The sequence below is a fragment of the Saccostrea cucullata genome, unplaced genomic scaffold (assembly GCF_032062105.1).
Source record: "Saccostrea cucullata isolate Sc308-1 unplaced genomic scaffold, CSIRO_AGI_Scuc_v1 ctg7654, whole genome shotgun sequence".
Lineage (NCBI taxonomy): Eukaryota > Metazoa > Mollusca > Bivalvia > Ostreida > Ostreidae > Saccostrea > Saccostrea cuccullata.
The window spans coordinates 7,552-30,661 of NW_026927419.1; the positions used below are offsets into that span (position 1 = coordinate 7,552).

At 31.4% G+C, this 23,110-nt stretch overlaps 1 long non-coding RNA gene and 1 pseudogene across 3 annotated transcripts; one reads left to right on the forward strand and one right to left on the reverse strand.

Annotated features, from left to right (window-relative positions):
- Positions 1-1,197: 1,197 nt before the first annotated feature.
- Positions 1,198-23,106, forward strand: LOC134274442 (fibrinogen-like protein 1; annotated as a pseudogene).
- On the reverse strand, positions 12,596-17,897 carry LOC134274441 (uncharacterized). 3 transcript variants are annotated; one of them, XR_009993615.1, is made up of 4 exons: positions 17,404-17,897; positions 14,612-14,742; positions 14,321-14,511; positions 12,596-13,383 (listed from the first exon to the last, which is right to left on the reverse strand). It is a non-coding gene; the product is annotated as an uncharacterized LOC134274441 (long non-coding RNA). The 3 variants fall into 3 exon arrangements; XR_009993614.1 differs by lacking the exon at positions 17,404-17,897 and adding an exon at positions 15,027-15,136; XR_009993613.1 differs by lacking the exon at positions 17,404-17,897 and having other exon boundaries at positions 14,612-14,825.
- Positions 23,107-23,110: the final 4 nt, after the last annotated feature.

Below are 23,110 nucleotides of genomic sequence, written 5' to 3' on the forward strand. Positions count from 1 at the left end.
TAAAATTCATTGCATAGTTCTTTTTCTTCTTTTCAACTTGGAGGATTATGTTGGAAAATGGTCAAAATGATCAATTTAGGATTTCTGGATGTCAGTGAGGTGGGTAAAGAACACTTAGACCTTCACTCATTGTTGAATAGGACATTTAAGAAGCTAAGTGAAAATGAGATCAATACATGTATTGACAGAATTTGTTTTTAATTGAGTGATTTGCTTCATAACAATAGCTCTATGCATATACTCTGTTCTAACTGTCCAAATTTTCTCAGGCAGACAGCTACAGATATGCATCTGCTGAGTGATGAGAAGAGTCGTTCATTTTCCACCAGGTCCTTCAATTCCATATCTTTTAAAATGGAGAAGGTGTTGAAGGTTTTATCACACTCCATCGCCAATTGGATAAACCGGTAAAGAAGTGAGGTAGTTGATTAAGTATTTTAGAAAAAAAACAATATATTTCACAGTTAAAATGTTCACAGAAAGACTGGATTGACCCCTCATGTTGCAGTATAGAAAAATCAAGTTATGTAGCTATGTATGAATAAAACTTGTATATGAAAAAAAGTTTGAACTTGTACAAGGAATATAGTACATTTTTTGACGTTTTCAGTATATCAAAATAGGACTGTATATTTCTTGAGAAATTATCATTGTACTTCAAAATGGTATTCATAATCATCGTATCATATGACTGTATATTGTCAGGAAAGCAATCGTATTACAATTTAAGGATGACAATGATATTTAAAATTTATGAAAACATTTAATCTTCGTAAGCCAAACAAAATCATGGTATCGTCTAGAAGGGTTTACGCTCTGAGCTGCTTTGTCTTTTGTTTTACAACAGTTTTGTGTTTTGTTCCTCATCATTCCCAAATAAAAGGTAACTTTTATGTTATGAAATTGCTAATCATAACAAAATTTTCATGTTAAGTTTTAAAAAATTATGTAAACGCACTCTTTCAAACACATTACATGGATAATATTGTAGGAAATGTTCAGTCCCTGCTTAAGGGGGATGTACAAGCCATAATGGATCTAGTCTGGTGTAAAATAAGAAATACCAAGAATGCGCTAAATACTCCACTAAACTAGCCCAAAGTTACTCAAAGTGCTAATGCACTAATTGCCTACTGTTGGAGACCAAAATTAGTAAACAATTAAGTTTATTTTGTTTTAATTAAGAGGAAATTAGTCATGTTAGAACTGCGCAGCTACAGCATTTACGAGATGATAAATGCATTGAAAATGATGTTAGCTTGATTCATTGATAATATGGCTACAACCATTTGTTTCGCTTTTATCTTGTCATAATCCATAATTCTTGAAAATTTGATTTTTCATATGTGTGTCTTCCTGAGGCAATGTGTTTATTTCGTCCGCCATTCCTCTGTCACACAAACTTCGAATAACATTGATTTTATAATAAATGCGACCATAATAACATCAAGACAAGAAATTACTCAGTAATAATCATTAGGTTATATTACTTACTACTTTTATTTGTTGCATCGCATCATCTGATTAATGAAAAAACGCGATTTTAACCCCACTCCAGCAAATCGGGAAAAACTGTTCTGTTTACAGTTCGAGTTTCCTCGTTAAAATTATTCCACTGAGCACGTGGTTGGCATGTGCATATATCTGCTGTGGATAGATCCTTTTATTACCATGATTATATTTAATTTTTCATGGAACAAGTCTTGATAATTTGTTGGTTTCTTTAAAACACAAGAAAAAAAGATATAAATGTCCTAAACATATGTGTTTACGGCGGGTCTTTTTTCTGTGGCGATAGAAGTTATTTTCAAATGGGGCACTGCAAGGAGGATGCTTAGCATTTTATTTGAAAATGTTAAACAATATGCGGTGCATGAAAAACAAATTGTAATTACATGTCTTACATTCGAAAATTGGTATATATGTATATTTTGTTTAGAAGTTAGATAGAAAAAATAGGCAGTTATAGGATTTCCTTCAGGCACCTCACATAAATAGCTAGATTGTTTGCAATGACCAACACATTGTATGGAGTAATGTTTGGACATAAAAACGCATCATGTCTCATTTTTTTTACATCCCATTACACGATATTTTTTTCTTTTTTCTTCCGTCAGCAATTATGTATAAATTTAAGGAATTTCTTTCTTACCTATAAATACGGACCCAATAATTTTTCCCTGAGTTGGGAGGACCACCAGACGTTATTTTAAAGATGGTATAAAATATTGAATAATGTTGATTTTTTTCTTTACTTTGTAAAATTTTAATTTTGACAATATGGGCAAATAGGATTCTCGTCACAAGTACCTGCATGACGTCATTTTCAGATTGTGACCTCACAAACAAGGAGCAAAACTTCAGCATATGTTATTTATAGAACTTGTGTTTGGCTATGTTTCTAATCTGAATTGTGGTTTTGTAGATATAGAGATAGTTCGAACTTTTTGATCACCCCTCGTACTAGTAGGTATTAAAACAAGGTCATTCATATCGATTATATGTGTCTTATTTCTTTGTGTTTCATAGGCGATAATTAAAATTTTGATATATAATATAAGTTATCTATGGCAAACTTACAAACTCTTAATTTTTAACTTTGATGGTGCTCATTTTTCCTTACCTGGAATCAAAGACTTTAAGATTTTTTTTATATCAATACGTACACTATTTAACAACTGTTCGATGATAATACTAAGTAAATTACTTCAAGCAATACTATAACACCTTTCCTCTTTTAAAAGTGTTCATATTAGTATTTTGCAACTGTAATTCTCTTCTACATTTAAAGATTGTTATGTCCCTCCATATTAAGAAGAGGTCTGGAAAACAAAATTCTGTGCTAAAAATAGACCACGTGCTGCTATCCATGAACTACTTTCATGGTTCTTTGCACTCTTTTTGAAGACAACGGTACCTTGTTTTGAACTTGAAATGATCATTTAAAAGTGCAGAATTTAGACATTTTCTCAACAAATGGTTGTAGAGAGAACATTAATGCACAGTTTGCATATTTTTTTGGATTTTTTAAGGCTCTGCTGAATTCTGTAGCTGCGCAGTTCTAAAGAGCATATCAAAAGCATTTTTCTGCAAAAGTATAGATTATAATTACACAACATGCATTCAGTTATGCATATTTATTGTATCTTTATCATAAGGACTTAAAATTTGATCAAAATATGATGTATTTTAGCCATTTGAAGAAATCTTTACATTTTGTTCTCACTTCTCTAAAGGTGGCCGTACATCCCCCTTAAGTTAACTCCTTGGAACTGGAAGCACCTGAACACCTCGGTCAAAGTGGACACCCCGGTCTCTGTGGACATTTCTGTCTTGTCCAACTACAGACTTAGTGTGAAAGACTCTAAGTATCAAAGTCAGTATAGAAAGACACGTTTTTTTATGCGCCTGGATCGATAGATCGGGGCATATGAATGCTGTTTTTGTCCTGTCTGTCTGTTTAAATTTTCTCACTGTTTGTCTGTTTATATGCCATAACTTTTGAACCCTGAGAGATAGAGACTTCATATTTAATTATATATACTAGTACTCCATTAACTCAGCTCTTTCAAATGACACCAAGGTCAGTGACATTGACTGTGTCCTATATGCTGCAAATAGCTTTTCCGATCTTTTGCCATAACAGATAAAGACTTCATATTTGGTAGGTATATTCCACTTTATAAAGTTTTTTCAAATGACACCAAGGTCAGTGACCTTGACTGTGACATATATGCTTAAAATAACTTTTTCGAACTTTGTTTCACAAACACATCTTGTTTTTAAATACAGAATAGAGTACATATTGAACGTATGTCAGATAATTTTTTCGTTAAATTTTATTATTTGTTGTTTTTTTTTTTATCTCTGTTGAAAATAACAATATACAAATGCAATCTTTTAAAGACATACAAAGAGCAAGGGATTGTTCAGCTATTCTAAAATCTATTCCGCATACAAAAGGACGAAATGGTGTCTATATGATTTACCCTGACTTGAAGACAAAGAGATTGGTCTACTGCGATATAACTACAGAGGGAGGGGGATGGACAGTAAGAATATTCTAGAACATGTCAAAATTTGTTTTCTAAAAGATTTCCATTTCATAGTCAAAACAACGTTTCATTGAAAAGTAAAAGTATGCTTGAATTGTGCATTGGGGGAAAAGATAAGTGAAATTTCTTCTTACAACAGGTAATTCAACGTAGAATTGATGGGTCTGTAGATTTTTATAGAACATGGAAGTCTTTTAAAGAAGGATTTGTTAATGCTGAAGAAGAATACTGGTTAGGTAAGAATTTTGATTATTGTCTAAAAAGAAATCCTTCGTAAATTGTAGACTTTCAATTTCGATAAAAAGTTTTCCTGTAGATTCACCGTACGAGATATTTTTCTCTACTCAAAAAATCTTTCGCACCATATACCTGTATAATAATCCTTTTTCATCCCATAAAACCATTCATATTTTATTTTCAGTTTAGAAACCGATGCAGACTGAAGAAGCAAGTTAGATATGCTATATAGTGGTCAGATAAACTACAAAATAAATAATAAATTATTTTAATATTTTCTCCCCAAGGCAATGAAGTAATTCATTCTCTCACCACAAAAACAAAACAAGAACTGAGGGTGGATCTTCAGAATTTTTTAGGCAAAAAAGCATTTGCCAAATACTCAATATTTTCCCTTTCGAACTTTGTTTCACAAACACATCTTGTTTTTAAATACAGAATAGAGTACATATTGAACGTATGTCAGATAATTTTTTTGTTAAATTTTATTATCTGTTGTTTTTTTTTTTATCTCTGTTGAAAATAACAATATACAAATGCAATCTTTTAAAGACATACAAAGAGCAAGGGATTGTTCAGCTATTCTAAAATCTATTCCGCATACAAAAGGACGAAATGGTGTCTATATGATTTACCCTGACTTGAAGACAAAGAGATTGGTCTACTGCGATATAACTACAGAGGGAGGGGGATGGACAGTAAGAATATTCTAGAACATGTCAAAATTTGTTTTCTAAAAGATTACCATTTCATAGTCAAAACAACGTTTCATTGAAAAATAAAAGTATGCTTGAATTGTGCATTGGGGGAAAAGATAAGTGAAACTTCTTCTTACAACAGGTAATTCAACGTAGAATTGATGGGTCTGTAGATTTTTATAGAACATGGAAGTCTTTTAAAGAAGGATTTGGTAATGCTGAAGAAGAATACTGGTTTAAGAAATAAAATCCGCGTTTTCGTGAATGTTGCAGAATAACCTCCGAGGTCGAGAAATGTTGTTTGAAAGATAAAAGCCGAGGCGCTAGATGAGGCTTTTATATTTCAAACAACATTTCTCGACCTCGGAGTTTATTCTGCATCATTCACGACAACAAGGACTTTATTTCTATTCTACCAAGTATGGTACAAAGGCTAAATTAGGGATAATCGTTTCCTCTATAGAGAAACGAATTAGGTCACCATGTCTCGATTACGCTGTTTCATTTAACACCAGAGATAAAATTTGTTTGCTTACCTGTACATAGAATGCAGACGATTTGAGCTTTCGTTACATTAAAAATAGCCTTTTTAAATTACAAATATGTTCGTAATATGTATTGATCAGTTAAAAAGAATATACAATAACAAAATCATGTTCCTGTTTTACCGCTAAAATCACGTTGTTATAATGTGTAGGTAGGTCCATGGAATAGCCCCGCTTAGCTATAAAAACCGACATTCATCAGCAGCTTGATGCAATTTACAGTGTTTATACTGCAAAAGACGACACATCGATGCGGTCTAAACAAGTATTTCATTCTACAGCCAAACATGCATTTGAATTGTTAAGATTTGATACGTGTTTCTGATCTGATAATTTTTTGATGACGTTCGTGATTTATTGGAGAATAATGTCCGGCGGTCTCCTTTGATGTTTACGATAATTGTGGTAGAATAGGTAAGAATTTTGATTATTGTCTAAAAAGGAATCCTTCGTAAATTGTAGACTTTCAATTTCGATAAAAAGTTTTCCTGTAGATTCACCGTACGAGATATTTTTCTCTACTCAAAAAATCTTTCGCACCATATACCTGTATAATAATCCTTTTTCATCCCATAAAACCATTCATATTTTATTTTCAGTTTAGAAACCGATGCAGACTGAAGAAGCAAGTTAGATATGCTATATAGTGGTCAGATAAACTACAAAATAAATAATAAATTATTTTAATTTTTTCTCCCAAGGCAGTGAAGTAATTCATTCTCTCACCACAAAAACAAAACAAGAACTGAGGGTGGATCTTCAGAATTTTTCAGGCAAAAAAGCATTTACCAAATACTCAATATTTTCCCTTTGAAGCGAGTCTCAGAAATACAAGTTGAATGTTGGTGGATACAGCGGCACTGCAGGTATGCTTGGCCCTCAATAAAGGACTTTAATTCACTAATACATTGATTTGATTCATAAAAAACACGATAGCAAACGTTCAGCAGTAAGGCTATCAACAGTCAACTTTAATAACGTTAATATTACAATAATTCTATTAGAAGACTATATTAATTCATAGTAAATAAATGAAAAGAGTTGTTTGTATTTAAAGGAGACAGCTTAAAATATAACAATGGGAGAAGGTTTTCCACGAAAGACCAAGATAATGACTCCCGTAGTGGTTCATGTGCTGTCTTGAATAAATCGGCGTGGTGGTATGGAGATTGTAGCCAATCAGACCTAAAAGGACCATATCACATGTCCGCCGTTAAATCGTGGGCCTCTGTAGTATGGCAACATTTCGGTAATGACAACCGTTCTATGAAGTTTGCAAGAATGATGATCATACCCAAAAGTTAAAAAGACAATAAAATGAATGAATAAAAATACTTTGTAAAAAAGTTTTTCACTGAGATCTATCAACTGATGATCACCTTCTGCATGAGGACGAGGATCTGTGATAGTATATGTTATTATAACGAAGCATTTTCATTGGTCAAAGAAATTTAGAATAGAAAATTTGTGCAAAATGTATGACATTTCAAAAGATCATTGACAATTAATCTGAAACTTTAGCATTAAAATTTTAAAAGCTCTTGAGGTGTAAATTTACTTACTTGTGCAATTTTTATTGTATGAACGAATTTGCAAAAATTCAAATTCTGCACAGTTGAGTAAATTTTCATCTGGTCAAGACAAGGTGAACATTAACTTTTGCATACAGGTCGTCGCAAATAACTAATCCCCGTGTAAAAATGTTGTCGCATGAACACGCAGCAAACCTCATGTAAGGCTGTGTTTTAAAAATGTTTGATTGCCGTCTTCCGACCGACTGACTAAAAATCTTTTTCCATCCTCCTTGAATTCAGATATTTTCCCCTCTTCTTCCTGACTTTTCCCATTTCGTCAAGTTGAAAATTTTCCTAGAAAAAAAAAGATTTTCCCACCTATCTACCGCCGACGCAATGTTATCATTTTGTCGGGAGTGGGCAAGCAAACATTAATTTTTCATATTTATTATAAAGACAGCATAATTATTAAGTATTTCATATTTTTATACATGTACTTTTAAAAAAATGTTCCTATACAAATCTATACGAAAAAGTCGAACATTTTAAATTTTTTCCTAAGCCAACATAAAGAAAACGAGGTTTGACCGCTGAGTTAGATGTTGGACTGGTCGATGAGATGTTGTACCGCTTACGTCACACAATGGGGGGTGCTTACATTCGTTGATGTTTAACACTGATGGACCTGAGCAAGGTTTACATCACGGAAGACAGTTCAAGATACTATAATTCAATTTTGGTTGTAATGCGTCATTTGATTGGATGAAACATATGGGGATAACGAACAGTATTCAAGATCAAAAGTCCATAAAACAATACAAAACAGGAGCAGAGCAAACACGGACCACCAAAACATCAAAGGTGGGATCAGGTATCATGTAGAAGTGAGCATCTCCTGCCGACCGGTCACACCCACCATGTGCTCCCTGTCATGAGCGGGAAATAACGGGAAAATCCGTCGTCAGTTCAATGTATAAATAATGGACTAACAGTATTAGTATGAAAACTAAAAGTCATCATTTGACTCAGTAATAAATTGTATTCGTTGTCAAGGTCAAAGTATCGACCATAGAGCTTACGAAATGATAACTTTTAACGAGACTGCTTATATTCTTGTTTCGTCAACTTGTTTGTCAATATTTTTTTTTACTTATTTATTTACAGAAACAAACAAATTACATATATATTCAGAAGCAAACATTCAAATATATTTAACGACAAACTCACATGCAGATACACGCTTTCATTCAAAAACACACCTACAAATACATGTGGAAGGGTGGTGAAATAAATATCAGTCTTACATAAGTTTACAATAATACAATAAAAAATGTAGTAGTATAAAACTCCTATGCTAAATCATTACTTTGAAAAAGAAATTTCCAATTTGACCATCTTTTTTTAAATATATGTAGTTCCAAGCCATATAAGTTTTTTTTTCCAAAAAATAATTGAGGTGCAAAAATAAATCATTAAATAAAATGGTACACTTTTTTCTTGACGTTTGAAAGATATATTTCTTTACTAATACAATAATAATATCCAAACCCTCATCAATGTCTGCAGTACAGAGCATTACATTTTGTATATTAAATTGAAATGTTCTACCAGATTTTGAACAAATCCAATCTTCGAAGGATGACCAGATTACCTTATTAAAATTACATTAAAAAAATAAGTGCTTTAGTGTCTCAGGTTCATGCCAGCACCGTGCACACTGTTGATTATCAGTAATTTTTGAAAAATACATAGAAAATAATACATACCCTTTTCCATATCACATCCTGTATCAGCCCGAGACACCAATATCAGCCAGAGGGCCGAAGGCCCGAGGGCTGATATTAGTCGAGGGCTGATACAGGATGTGATGTGGAAAAGGGTATGTTTTATTATATTTATTACATACTTAGGAATAAAATACAGAACACATTAAGTTGAGAAGAAAATAAGTAAATAATCCTGCATGGCCTTTTTAAAATGTACACAGTATAATGTCTCATACAGTTTCGGTTTGTTTCTGCATGTACTTCTATTTCAAATATCCCCAATCTGTAATTTTAAAATAATATATTATTTATCAGTTAGATTATCATTACGTTCAAAAAGTTAAAACTAAGAGAATTATGTAACCCCCAAAATATGTGTATCATCACAAGTACTCTTTTACGAGGTTTAATTACTAGGAGTGTGATATGATCCGTATCAGCCCTGCAGACCTGATAGCCTATATCAGCCCCCCAAATCCATATCAACCCTGTAGGGCTGATACGGCTATTGTGACGTCAGCATATGCGAAAATCCTATATTTACTAAGTATGTAATTAAAATATTTATTCTCACCAAGTATAATTCGATGTAAAATTTTATATTGAAACCAAAACAATGTTGTTTCTTTGGTTAGATTTTAAAGATGAATATACACTTGTTATACCCCCGCTTGAAAAGCGGGAGTGTATATAGTAATCGGTTTGTCCGTCCGTCTGACTGTTACGCTTTGCGGTACCCATCTCTTATCCGCAACTCCTCTCATACCGCTGAATAAAATTTGATGAAACATGGACACTTCCATTATATTCATATGGGAGGTGGGGGTATCATTTAGTGAGTTCATTGCTCAGCGTACCTCTAGTTTCCAATTAAAATCATCTTGTAGTGATACATTGTTTGTCCATTTCTTTCCACATATAGGTTTATGTTGTCCTTGAGACATAAACGAATCATATATTCTTCTAGATCCTTTAAAGTATCTTTACTCAAAATTATTACAAACTCAAGCTGGACTGGTCTTGTTACTGAAAAAAAGGATCCAGACGTTTTTCTTCTGGCATTGCACATAAAATAGCATGCTTAAGAGTTAAGACCTTCATACATGTACATGTATATGGACTGGTAAAGGGCATTTTTACATTAAATAATCTTTCATAAGAAATAAAAGTGCCATGACTAATAAGCATGCAGTCAGAAACTATATGGAATCTTTTTCTATATTAAGATTTATGAGGGGGGAAAAACTTTAGTTTTGTATTTTTATTCTTTCATTGTACTACAAAGGGTCTTAAAGTGTCTTATCCTGTTTTGCAGAAACTGATGTACAAATATGAATAAAATCTGTAAAATATGAAAGTGTTTCTCTCCTAAAACAATTGGAAATTAACTTAAATTTTTGTTAATGTACTCTGACCCAAATTGACACATCTGTGTGACATTACATCCAGTAATTTCTGTAAATAAGACTCCACTGCGTTGATTTGTAGAAAATATTCTCCTGAATCAAGTAAGTTGAAGAGACATTTTATGAATATTTCAAAATTAGTTATTCTGCATCCACCTTTCTAAAAATCTAACTGTAATGTTTTTCAGCTGATTTTATCAGGTATAACGCCCCAAATAAATTTAAAGAGTATGTTTTCTAGTTATTTTAATCTTCTGTGCAATTGGTGTAGGCAAAGCACTGAGTTTGGATAGTGAAACACTTTTATCAACTGTTATTTTGCCCAGTGCGGTAATATGTCTTTTAGACCACAGTGTTATTTCTTTTTTAATCTCAACTAATTTGCTATCAAAATTCAGCTGTTCCATTTCTTTAAATTTTGCAGTGTAAGGGATACCCAATTTTCTAAATGGTTGATTAGTCCAACTCAGACCTGTACAATCACACAGTATTCCATTTGAACCAAGTTTTGAGCCAATCCAAATAGCTTAGTTTTACTAATATTAGGCTTTAAACCAGAAAATTTAGAAAATTGAAAAAAGTAGGTCAAGTGCACTTTTTAGACTTTTTCTGAGCCATCTCAGAACAGTACAGATCGTCCGCATATTGGAGTAAAGAAACGTTTTTCCTTTCCCATATCGTCGTCGTCGATAAATCTAAATGTCGAGCTGAAGGCCACAGCAAGTGTTTTCTTCTTTTTACAAGATTTTGGACAAATTTTGCTTCATATGAATACAAAAATAGGTCTTCTTATAACGGGGCACAATTGGTACCGATGGGTATTCCAATTGATTGTTGGAAAACCTTGTCTCTAAAAACCACATAGATATTGTCAATCATAAACTCAAGCATCTTTTTGATGTCAACTTCAGAGTGCTTGTGTGTACAATCAGAATGTTTTTAATAAAATAGTTTTGCAAATGACCAATGACACAGTAAGTAAATTTATGAGTTTTTTTTTTATTGAAAAAGCAGATGTCAATGATACCAAAAAGCAAGGAGGGGATGTTGTGTATAAAGTTGAAAATTCGTGTTTTTCAGCTGTTGATTTTGGTAAAATCTTTGTGATTTCAAATTGTCCAAAAATTCCTTGGAATTTTTTTGTATTCACATCTGATTTACACCACTTCTTGAATATATTGTTGCACAGTACTCTTGAAGTTTCTCCTTCACTACTGTTAAGAGCATGTCTACGAGAAAACCATGCAAGAGGTTATGGGAGCAAGGTTCTCTGATCAACTTCAATTTTTGTGTGTAAATTTCTCCTATAATATGAAATATTTTGCCACAAATTTTTTTTCAGTGTGGTCTCACTTAAGGGGTTAAATCGACACTGTTACTAAAAATAGAATTCTTGATCCTTACGCATGGTGAAAACAGGAATTTTATAGGATTTTATATTTATAAATTCAGCATTTTACTTGATAATTATATAAAATATCCATATATGGTTGAAAGTAACAAGATACACTTGTTTCAGAAAATTTTTCATAATCACAAACTGTGCCCTCGTTTAAGTGCAAAAAGGTCACAAATCTGGCATATTTCAAGATTTTTGAAAACTGGTGAAAATATTCACTTTTCAAAAACCTATAACTCAGAAAGTGACGCTTAGAATCAACTCTATCTCATACCAATTATTAGACAACATGTCTGTCTACATTATATAAAAAATCTGTCTTTGGACTCTCAACTATTTTGCTGTACTTTTTACTTAAAGTTGGACATTTTTTGTGAATTTTCAAATTTTCTCATCCCTGAACTTCAGCAAGGAGTTATTTTGCTGATTTAAATATTTTCCAAAATTTAAATTTTGCTGTTGAAAAATACCAGTATATTGTGCATTTTTGTTTTCAATCAATAATTATTTCTTAGGGGGTTGAATGGGGTTAATTTGGGGGGGGGGGGGTTACCAGAATTGTATTTTACATTTTCTTTGAGCAGGGTGATATTCACATACTGCTTAGTACCTGTTTGTCAATCAGTAGACCAAGTGTGCTCTCTCTTATCTTAAAAAAAAACAAAACATTTTCTTGATAGATAATAAACAGTACATTGGTATCTACTAATAAGTAGATGGCCCCTTTTAATTTGGAGTTCACAAGGTCAAAGGTCAAGGGTTATAATTCTCTATATACCAGTATGTAGATTTTAATCATTCAAAATCTTGAGGACCCATTGCTTGACAGACATCAAATTTAGTACATTGGTTTCTTGAAAAGTAGAGGACCCCTTTAAATTTTGAGGTCACAATGTCAAAGGTCAAGGGTCAAACTGAACAAAAAGGAATATCAGAGCCATTTTCTTGACAGACATATTGTCATGGCAACAAACTCAAAATGAATGAACATGAAGTTTTAAAAATCAACAAATTAAATCATTTATAATTTTTAATTTCATTGCAGATAAAAATTTGAATATTACTCACTAACTAAGTACATTCAACAACAAAAAATTACAATGCTTGACTGCTTCCTGATATTTTATATTCACTTCCAAAATTAAAATGATCTTGAAATTTTGTCTGCTTGAAAAAAATCTACTTGCTTAAGTATACATTAAGGTAAGATTTAAAAGAAAAAAATCACAGTTTCCCCAAATCATATTCTGAATAATTTGCTATACCTGTACACAGGAAATTAGTCTTTATAATAGTGTTATATTTGGTAAAACTAAAGCACTGTTGACCTTGAACTTTGATCTTTTCTAACATAACAAACACTTAAAATTTACTCTGAATTTTTGTGTATTCCTGCAAGTGAAACCTGATACATATTAAATATCAAGATATTAACAATGTTTAAGTACATGTACCAATAAAATCGTACAAGTTAACATATATGAAATACCCTGAAATTTTGGCTACCACACAAGCTTCTTCAATCATAAACTGTCTTTTTTTCTTCATGTTTGGTACACCATTTGGGTTGATCTTGAGGTCTCAAGCTTTCAAAATCTATAAGGTGTATCCAAAATATTCTGTTCAGTATAACCCCATTTTCTTCTGATGTAGCATCAAATAACTTCTGGAGAAAATTTAAAAAGCACTGAAATTTCCACTTCTGGTTTAAAGAACAACTGGACTGTCTCCAAATACACAAAAGTAGTACTCAAAGCATGTACCTGTGAAAAAGGACAGTTTTCAAATTAAATTGAAATAAACCATACTAGACATATTCTAAGATTTTTAAAATAATTGTCATGTTTATGATAATGCTACATTTATATTTATCAATTGAAGAAAATGTCATCAAATGACTTGGATAAGATTCTTCACAAATTCTTCTGGCTATCTTTGAAGAAAACAAGAGCTTCATATACCCTTGAAGTAAAGTAACAGAGTAGGGAAAAATGCATGTGGCAAATCGACAGACAGACAAGGCCATTCCTATCCATGTACTATAGTATACAGTTATGAAATGGGTATGACGGAAATAGCAAATTTATGATTTCCCGAGGGAGGAAACTATTTCCCGGAGGAAATAGTTCTCTGACGAGGGAAACTTTAAATTTGCTATTTCCTGAGTTCCCATTCCATAACTTTTTTATTATACTGAAACAATGATAGGCGATTTAAATTTTTTTAACCAGATATTCCGACATTTAAAAGAAAAAAACTGTAGAGGCATAATTACAAATGCATGCGGTTTAACACATTGTATGATAAGTGAAGCATCGTGTCCTCAAACAATTAAATTATTTTTTAAAAAGTATTTTCACTGACATTTTGAAAAATTATCATTGTCTTCATCTTGGTAGAATTCAAGTATGATTTTGACATCGCACGTCGAAATGTTTTGACGTCATAGCTACATTGCTAATAACATGACGTCACATACTCGAGATTCCTTGAACGCTCCACCCACTGAACACTTTGATTGGTTAAAATTACTAATAAATATTCATGAGGGAGTAGTCCCAGGGAGTAGCTCTGATTTTCCAGGGTGTAGTCTTCAGATGAGGGCAATAGTCACTTCTTGGGGAAATAGAGATTTTTTTTATGGTATTAATTTATACAGAGTTATTACAGTAGAGGTATAATAATATAACATATCTTTACCATTTTCTCAGCAGTGGTAAGTAATTGGTAATGCTAATGCTGCATCTGCATTATCTCTCCTCTTCTTATTTCTGGATTCTGTTCACAAAGCTACATTGGAAACCCTTATAATGTAGTAATTCTTTACAGCTCCACAGCTGAAAATCCCATTGTAAAGCCCAGCCCTAACCAGGGAAATGAATTTGAATAATCTGAAATTGCACGACAAATAGAAGAATGAAAGGAAATATTGTTTACAAAGTATAATTCCCCAGACTTATATTTATAATATTAGTTGTTTTAAACACAAACCTGTCAAGGAACACATGGTGACCTTTAATTTGAAAAGTCTGCACAAGTATTTGACAACTCTTTTTCCTTTAATCATATATGAAAAGCCGAAAATCATAACTGTAGCCATCTTCATAACATTTCATAAATATCTGAAAAAAATATTTTGTTTAATGAGATTCTTTATAATCATGCAGCCCACATATGAGGCAATAATGGTGATTTAATTGACAGTGAAGACCCACCTACCTATCCAATCCTTATGTACCCTATTAGTAAACAGTCTTTGAAAACCCTGGACCTATTCAACTTTTCAGTCCCTCTTCATCACCCCACAAAGGCTACTTATGCTATTTATAATTTTGTAGATGTGAATATTTTGCAATATTGTTGAATTTATACAGATATTTTTATTGCTACATGTACAAGTACCAACCTTGAACTTTCTCTTGACAGGTTTGTTAGGTATATATTCAGGTCCAGTACAATCACTAGATTTAGCTATGAAGGTATTTTTTATAGAAATAAATTACTTCGGTAGCTAAATAAAGCGGGAATGCCTAATTGAAGACCTACAGGTAATTGAAGACCTAGAGAAGACCTACGGAAGACCTACAAAAATGGGGGATATATACAGCAAAACTGATATGATATTCTGATTAAGCATGTCCTAAATATATAAAATACACAAAAAAGTTGTATAAAAAGAAGTTTTAAAGTGTATTTTTTAAGCTCGGTAATGAGAACTATTTCTTCTCTCAGAAGACCTACAGCAAGAACGATAACTCGCGTAAATAGCAAATCAGCTGTTCACCAAAACATATCAAGAAAATGTAATTATCAGAAAAATGTAATTAAAAAATAATATTAAAGGACAAAAAAAAAATAATTGGAGATATTTTATACACATACATCAAAAATAAAAAAAAAAAAATAAAATGCAATATTCAGTCAGATACAATTCTATTTTGTTAAAAAAAAAAATTAGTTATTAAAATCAGTAAAATTGTAAACACTGTACATAATACCATTATATGTCAATCATAAAATCATTATAAATACATACACTTGTATATACGTTATATTTAGTATTTTATATGTGTTTATAAATAGATCAGTATAACATTTAGTTCAGGTTTGAATTTGTTGATCATTAATAAAAATTCATTGTGATAGAATGATTTGTGTTCTTGTTATTAATAATACCTAGTAATGTCATTTATAACATATGGAAATTTTTATAAGATTTGTATTTATGTAGAGAATGAAATTTTAAAATTGCAGTTTAAGAATTTGAAGTAATTTTTCAAGAAGAACACAAGAACACTTCAAAATCTTATTTCCCCCGAGTCAAAGCATCATAATTTTTTTTAAAAATATGCATGCATTTCTTATGTGTGATAACATGCATGTTTATTATTTTATTCAATTTTAAAAAGTTTGTATTTTCTTTTAATTTAATTATTGAATGATATACCTGGTATCTTCAAGATTGATATAATGTACATGTACAGAAAACCCACACTTTTAACAAAAGAAATCACACATAACTATATGGTACAAGTATATTTTGGCTCAAAATGTAAAAGAAATAAAACCTTATGTTTCATATTATAGTGCCTATTTCTTGGCATACAGCATGTTATCTGGAAATATACATCTAATTAAGCTATTAAATATTCCTCGTGAATGTCATATAAATGTGTTATATTGAAAAAAGATGACCATTTTGAATAATAAAAAAAAAATTCAAAACGTAATTCATTTTAGTAAGTTATATTCTGAATAAATGCACATTTATTTGTTTATTCTTGCTAGCATTTTTAAGATATAAAATAAATATTTTTTTTTTTATATCTTTGCTCTGTTGACTACAAATTAACATTCATCAGAGCAAGTGGGGTGTGCTGAAAATTGCAATCAAAACACGGATATATCCTCAGGGTGTCTGTGTATAATACAACAAATTAGTGAAGATCGAAGCCCTTAGTACAGAGTAATATTGGTTAATTGAGACAAATCCACAGCATACATATCAATAATTTGAACTTGAATATTTAATATTTATCCAATAAAACATATTAAAAGAATTACAATATTTATTAAATATTAACTATAGATTTCAAGTAGAAGATTAATTTGATAAATGAAATAATCATGATAATTATTTATATTTTAAACTTCATCAAAATTCATCATCCAGCTGATTTCTTTATCATAATTCATAATTGAAAAACTCAACAAAATCATTTGCAATTTTTTTTTATTTTGTCATATACATATTCTTCCTATAAACTTCACAATATAAATGAGCGTGTTGTTGTTTACAAGACAAGTCAGCCAGAGTTATCGTTCTTGCCGTAGGTCGTCTAAGAGAAGAAATAGTTCCCATTACCGAGCTTAAAAAATACACTTTAAAACTTCTTTTTATAAAACTTTTTTGTGTATTTTACATATTTAGGACATGCTTAATCAGAATATCATATCAGTTTTGCTGTATATATCCCCCATTTTTGTAGGTCTTCCGTAGGTCTTCTCTAGGTCTTCAATTACCTGTAGGTCTTCAATTAGGCAGGCCGAAATAAAGCTACTTCAGGTAGGTAAATAAAGCTATTATAACTAAGTAGGTAAATCAAGCTACGTATATAGGATTAATATAGCTAAATCGAGTGATTGTACCAGACCTGATAGTGCCTTGTAAAAAATCTTCTCTTGTCCATAATCAAGTCCCCATCAAAATTGTTTATTTATTTTTTACATATCAATAAGCCTTTTTATCAGGTACATAGTATTATAAACCAAGATCCACCTACCTGTTTCTTTTTCAAATTCAAACATTGTTGATTCGGTATCATCATCACTACACCCGTCTTGCTACCAAATGAATGTTCGCTGTCAGAATCATATTCATCAAAATCAGAGCCAGAATCTGAAGACTCGTTAACAATTCACGCACCTGAATCTTTTTCTGAGGACGTACAAAACGGTAAAAAAACGTCTCAGGATGCCATAATGTTTACACGTGGTTACGGAACCGTACATCGATCCCGATGGTTTTCATAATTTTTTATGCATTTTATACATAGGCCACTAGTATATACGTAACAAATTACATTCACAGGAGGGACAATTTTCTTCAAATCACACATAATTTATGCCTTAAACGATAAGATGACAGACATCTGTTTATAAACTTCGTAAACATAATCATTATCTACCTACTCTACAGAAGAGCGCAACAGGGGAGATAATTCTAACAAAATCTAAATAAATAGTAAAATACGTTTTTTTTCACAGGAAAAGCAGGAAAAAAATATTTATCGCTTTTATAAAATTAAAAATAATTTTCATCGTTTATATTTGTAAATATTTTACACAAAATTCATTAAAATTACTGTTAAAAGTAAAACTTATAAAATCATGAATTTTTCCATCATTTGAATTTGAGGTAATTTCATTACGATATAACTTTTCTGTCCTTGAGAGTCCAAAGGTGGATTTCACATATTGTTGGGATAATATCCGAGAGATTCTTAAATGCACAAAATTCTGAAAAAAGAAGCGTCACTTTCTAAGAAATGTATCCCTGAATATTAACAAAAAATGAACCATTATCATTTCTTGGCACCATGCCAATATTTGTGCCCTCGGAACAGCCTTCTATATAGGGGTTTAACAAAAAAATTGATTCCAACTTAATTTTACGATTTATTTCTATGAGAACACATTGCCCTTTTATTTATATATATATTTTTTTCTTTTTTACTTTTAAATATTGAAATGGTCATTTTTACACCAACTTTTTTGCATTTTCCCTTGAATATTGACCAAAATGAATTATTGGCTATTACTAAAAATAGAAACAACCGATGCAAAAATAAGCAACATATTTCTGACTCTCAATGACTGTCCTTTAAGTTAATAATAAAATTTAGTTTGTTCTTGAGAGTGCCTACCAGAGCATTTTTCTATATATCTGCATGGTTTTCTCGTAGACAGGCTCTTAATATCTTAGCAAGGCGTAAAGAAATAGACTTGGTGGAGCTGGAACCCCTATATGTATCTTTGTAACAATTTTTATGAAGTTTCAGAATCCAATATAGATAATCTAATTCAAATTCATTTTATGGTTCTTTGTGATATTAAGAATATTCAAAACTGACATATGACTTTGAAGAATTTTTTCCTAATGGAACCATGAGTATAAGTTGGATTACCATTTGTAGAATTAAATCTTCTAAAGTTCTTCCAAACAAACCGAAGTTGAATACTTTTCCTGTCCACAAGTACCTGTGAGAAAGGTTTTTTTTTTTTATTAATTAAAGACCATCATCACAATGTTCAGGTTTTGTGATTTCAGTACTACACACAAGTGTGTTAGTTTTCCTAAATCAAAAAACCTTGACATTTTGAGGATCCAATTCTTCCTAAATTTGAATTTTGTTCCAGATGACATCTATTTTGGACACTACAGTTTCTGTATAGAAGAGAGAGAGATGGATCGAATTGAATATTTTTAAAAAGCGAGTTACTGCTAGACATACAAAACTATTAGGGAGTCATTTTCGTATTTTTCATGTTCAATTAAAAAGATTAAATCTTAGTAAGAAATCGTAGAGACTATAAATTTTGGTTTTAACCATAGACCACAATTTTTGTCTCTGCGATCATAGAAATGAAGGATTCTAATATCAGGACCTCTTAAAACCACAAGTGGACACAACCGGACACATGACCCCGTGATGTTGTGAGTACGATGATAACAGTGATCCAAGTGGTTTAAATCAAACGTAGCATGCGAAGAATACTGACGTTGCGTGTCCAGACATTGATTATATGACATCGGATTGTATAACAATATACGTACGCTATCGATTCCTTCTACTGTATGATACATACATATAACATGAATGAAAAAAAGTTTATAAAATTGATATACTTTTTCATTATTTGAAATTTCCTAAGCGTCTTCCGATTTTCAATAAACAAATATAATTATCATAGGCAAACTAACGGTTCATTCCTCCCTTGACACGAGTACATCGGGCATAAGGATCTGTAGTTCAGTTAAGATGTGTATTAATTTCAGGGAAAATATTGAAAGTAAAAGAAAGTAAGAAACACATACAGAGATGAAGAAGAGTGAGAATTTATTAACTCACTAGTATGTATTTATTTTAGAAAGACAGTCATCTTTATACTAATATATATGATTGGCGTCATGAGAAAAGGGCCATTAAGGTCAAAATTTCACATCTTTATCTTTATAATATACTATATTATAGTACTTGGAATAAGGCACATTTTCTGTTTAACATATATATATGATTATATAAAATCGGATAATGCTGTGTTTCGTAAAGAAATATAATTTTCTGTCTATATATAAAACAGCTTTTATAAATTGTCAGGAGAACAATATTGTTTTACAATTTAATGATGACAAAAATAAACCCCGGTATATAAAAGAGACATATTTTTTTAAAGTATGTCTTTGTATTATAAGCACATGTCACAATGATGGTTTCATTTATGAGTGTTTATGTACTGAGCTGCTTTGTCACTTGTTTTACAGCAGTTTTGGGTGTTGAACCTCATTCCCTTATAAAAGGTAACTTTCATGTAGAAGTACTGTGTATACTTCATGAAAATACAAGTCTTATTTATAATTTATAAAAAGTTTAATGTTAATTTAAATCATGTAAATGCACATTTTGCTATTCAAATACATTGTATAGATTATATTGTATAGGAAATGTTCAGTCCCTCCTGAAGTTAACTCCCTGGAACTGGAAGCACCTGAACACCTCAGTCAAAGTGGACACCCCGGTCTCTGTGGACATTTCGGTCTTGTCCCACTACAGGCTCACAGGGAAACACTTCAATAAGTATCAACGTCAGTACACGAAGTCTTAGTTTTAAATAGAAATGCAAGATACATGTAGAACTAAATGCCTGATATTGTTTTTGATGCCTGCTACCAAAAAAAATTAAATAAATAAATAAAATAAAATTTCTTAACCACTCAATACCAGTATCAATATTATTGAATTAAAACTTTCTTTTTTGCATTTTTTCATGGGTTGTTTTTTCAGTTTATGAAAATAACAATACACATATGTATTCTTTTACAGACATACAAAAAACAAGGGATTGTTCAGCTATTCTAAAATCTATTCCAAATACAAAAGGACGAAATGGCGTCTATGTTATTTACCCCGACTTGAAGACACAGAAACTGGTCTACTGTGATATGACTACTGAGGGAGGGGGATGGACAGTGAGAATGTTTAAAACGTTCTGTAATGTAAAAACATCAATATTATGTTTAGTGAAGTGTTTTCACTTCATCGTCACTTTTGCATAAAGGAAAATATTTCATTTTTACAAAAAAGAAAATATCAGTAAACAATATGTTGGAATTGTGCTTTGGGTTATGTACATAAGTGAAACCTCTTTTTTCTTAAACAGGTAATTCAACGTAGAATTGACGGGTCTGTAGATTTTTATAGATCCTGGAATTCTTATAAAGAAGGATTTGGTAAAGCTGAAGGAGAATACTGGTTAGGTATGTATGTGCTCAAGACAAGATTTTAAAAAAGTAATCCTTTGAAAATTGTAAACAATTTCGAGAAAAAAAAGTTTCTTAGTGATTCACCCAGGAGATATTTGTCTATCCTCCCCAAAAAATTTCGTACCCACTGTAAAATCAAATCCTCGATCCGCTCCTTTATTTTTTGTTTATTGTCGCTACACGAGAGGATCGAGGATCTGATTTTAATCAGACTGTTTTGTACCATATATTATTATCCCCCCCCCCCAAAAAAAACACTCATATTTAATTTTCACTTTACAAACTGAAGCACGTTTAGTTTGACAAAAAAATAAAGTATTCCAATGTTTTCAAGGAAACGAAGTTATTCATTCACTCACCACAAAAACAAAACAAGAACTGAGGGTGGATCTTCTGAATTTTTCAGGCAAAAAAGCATTTGCCAAATACTCAACATTTTCCATTGGAAGCGAGTCCCAGAAATACAAATTGAAAGTTGATGGATACAGCGGCACTGCGGGTATGTTTGGTTCTCAGTAACTCACAATTACAAATTTTGATTCATAAATAACACAGAAGCCGATTAGGATATAAAGAATTTAATTAACTCACAAACACATGAATTTTATTGATAAGTAAGTATGTAATATATTTTTATGGTGACATTTGTACATAGTTATTAAATTCTTCTTTTTTTTTTACAGACAGTATAAAATAACAATCAACATCCGGTGGCCCATGAGGCCTATATATATGCCAAAATTGAACTACAATATATTAAGAAAATGAAGAGCACGACGTTAAGAAAAAAAGTGCATAACTATTAGCCTAATTGTGATAAATATATAATTATGCATTTTGAATGCTAGGTTGGTAGTGTCTGTTATAAGAATTATTGTTAGATGAAAATGACACTGAAATACATTTTTATTTTCTGAACATAAAGGACTGTCTTCGCATAAATGAAAAATACAGTAAGCACTTTGCAACCTGTCTAAGATAATTTGAAATTAGTATACATAGTAAATCCATATCTGACCACGTCATTTGATTAATGCCAGTGTTTTCAAAAAGTTTTGATCGATATTCAGAGTACAAAGGACAATGTATTAAAAAAATGAATTTCGTCTTATACAATTATTTCTAAAGCAAACTGTGCAAATTCGATCCTCAACAGGTTCACCATGATATCTATTTGAATTTCAGTTGTGGAGATACAAAACGGATTTAGTTCCAAATCTTTGTTTTGAAAACAGGGCTTGTGCCATGTTTTTGCTTACAAAGGTTAAATATACCAATATGTGTTCGTTCAAAGCAGATCTTTTTTTCAATGAAGAAATTAATTCTTAATACGATTAGACAGTTTCTAGTGATTTGCTGAAGCTAGTTTTGTTACAAATCCAAATATGATATTTTCTATATGTAAAAAGCTTGTTTACATTATGAAGAATTTTAAGCTATGTATCTCCTTTGCAAAGCAACAAATAATGTTCAAATTTTTGCTGATCATTAGAAATGTCTTAGTTAAGAAATGTACACATAATGATTGGTTTTAAAAAAAAATTAGTTGAAACTGTGTCTATGTCCCTACAAATGAATTTGATTCATAAAAACTATAGCAGAAATTCAGCAGTGAGACTATCAAGAGTCGATTTTGATAGCTAACATTGCATTTATTCTGTAATCAGATTATATTCATAGTAAATAAATAATATTTTTTGTATTTAAAGGAGACAGTTTAAAATATGACGATGGGAGAGTGTTTACCACGAAAGACCAGAATAATGACCTCAATGGTAGCTCCTGTGCTGTCTCATGGAAAGGGGCGTGGTGGTTTAGAGATTGTGGCTACTCAGATCTAAACGGACCGTACCACAACTCCGCCGTCAAATCGTGGACCTCTGTAGTGTGGTATTACTTTGGGAATGACAACCGTTCTTTGAAGTTTACAAAAATGATGATCAGAA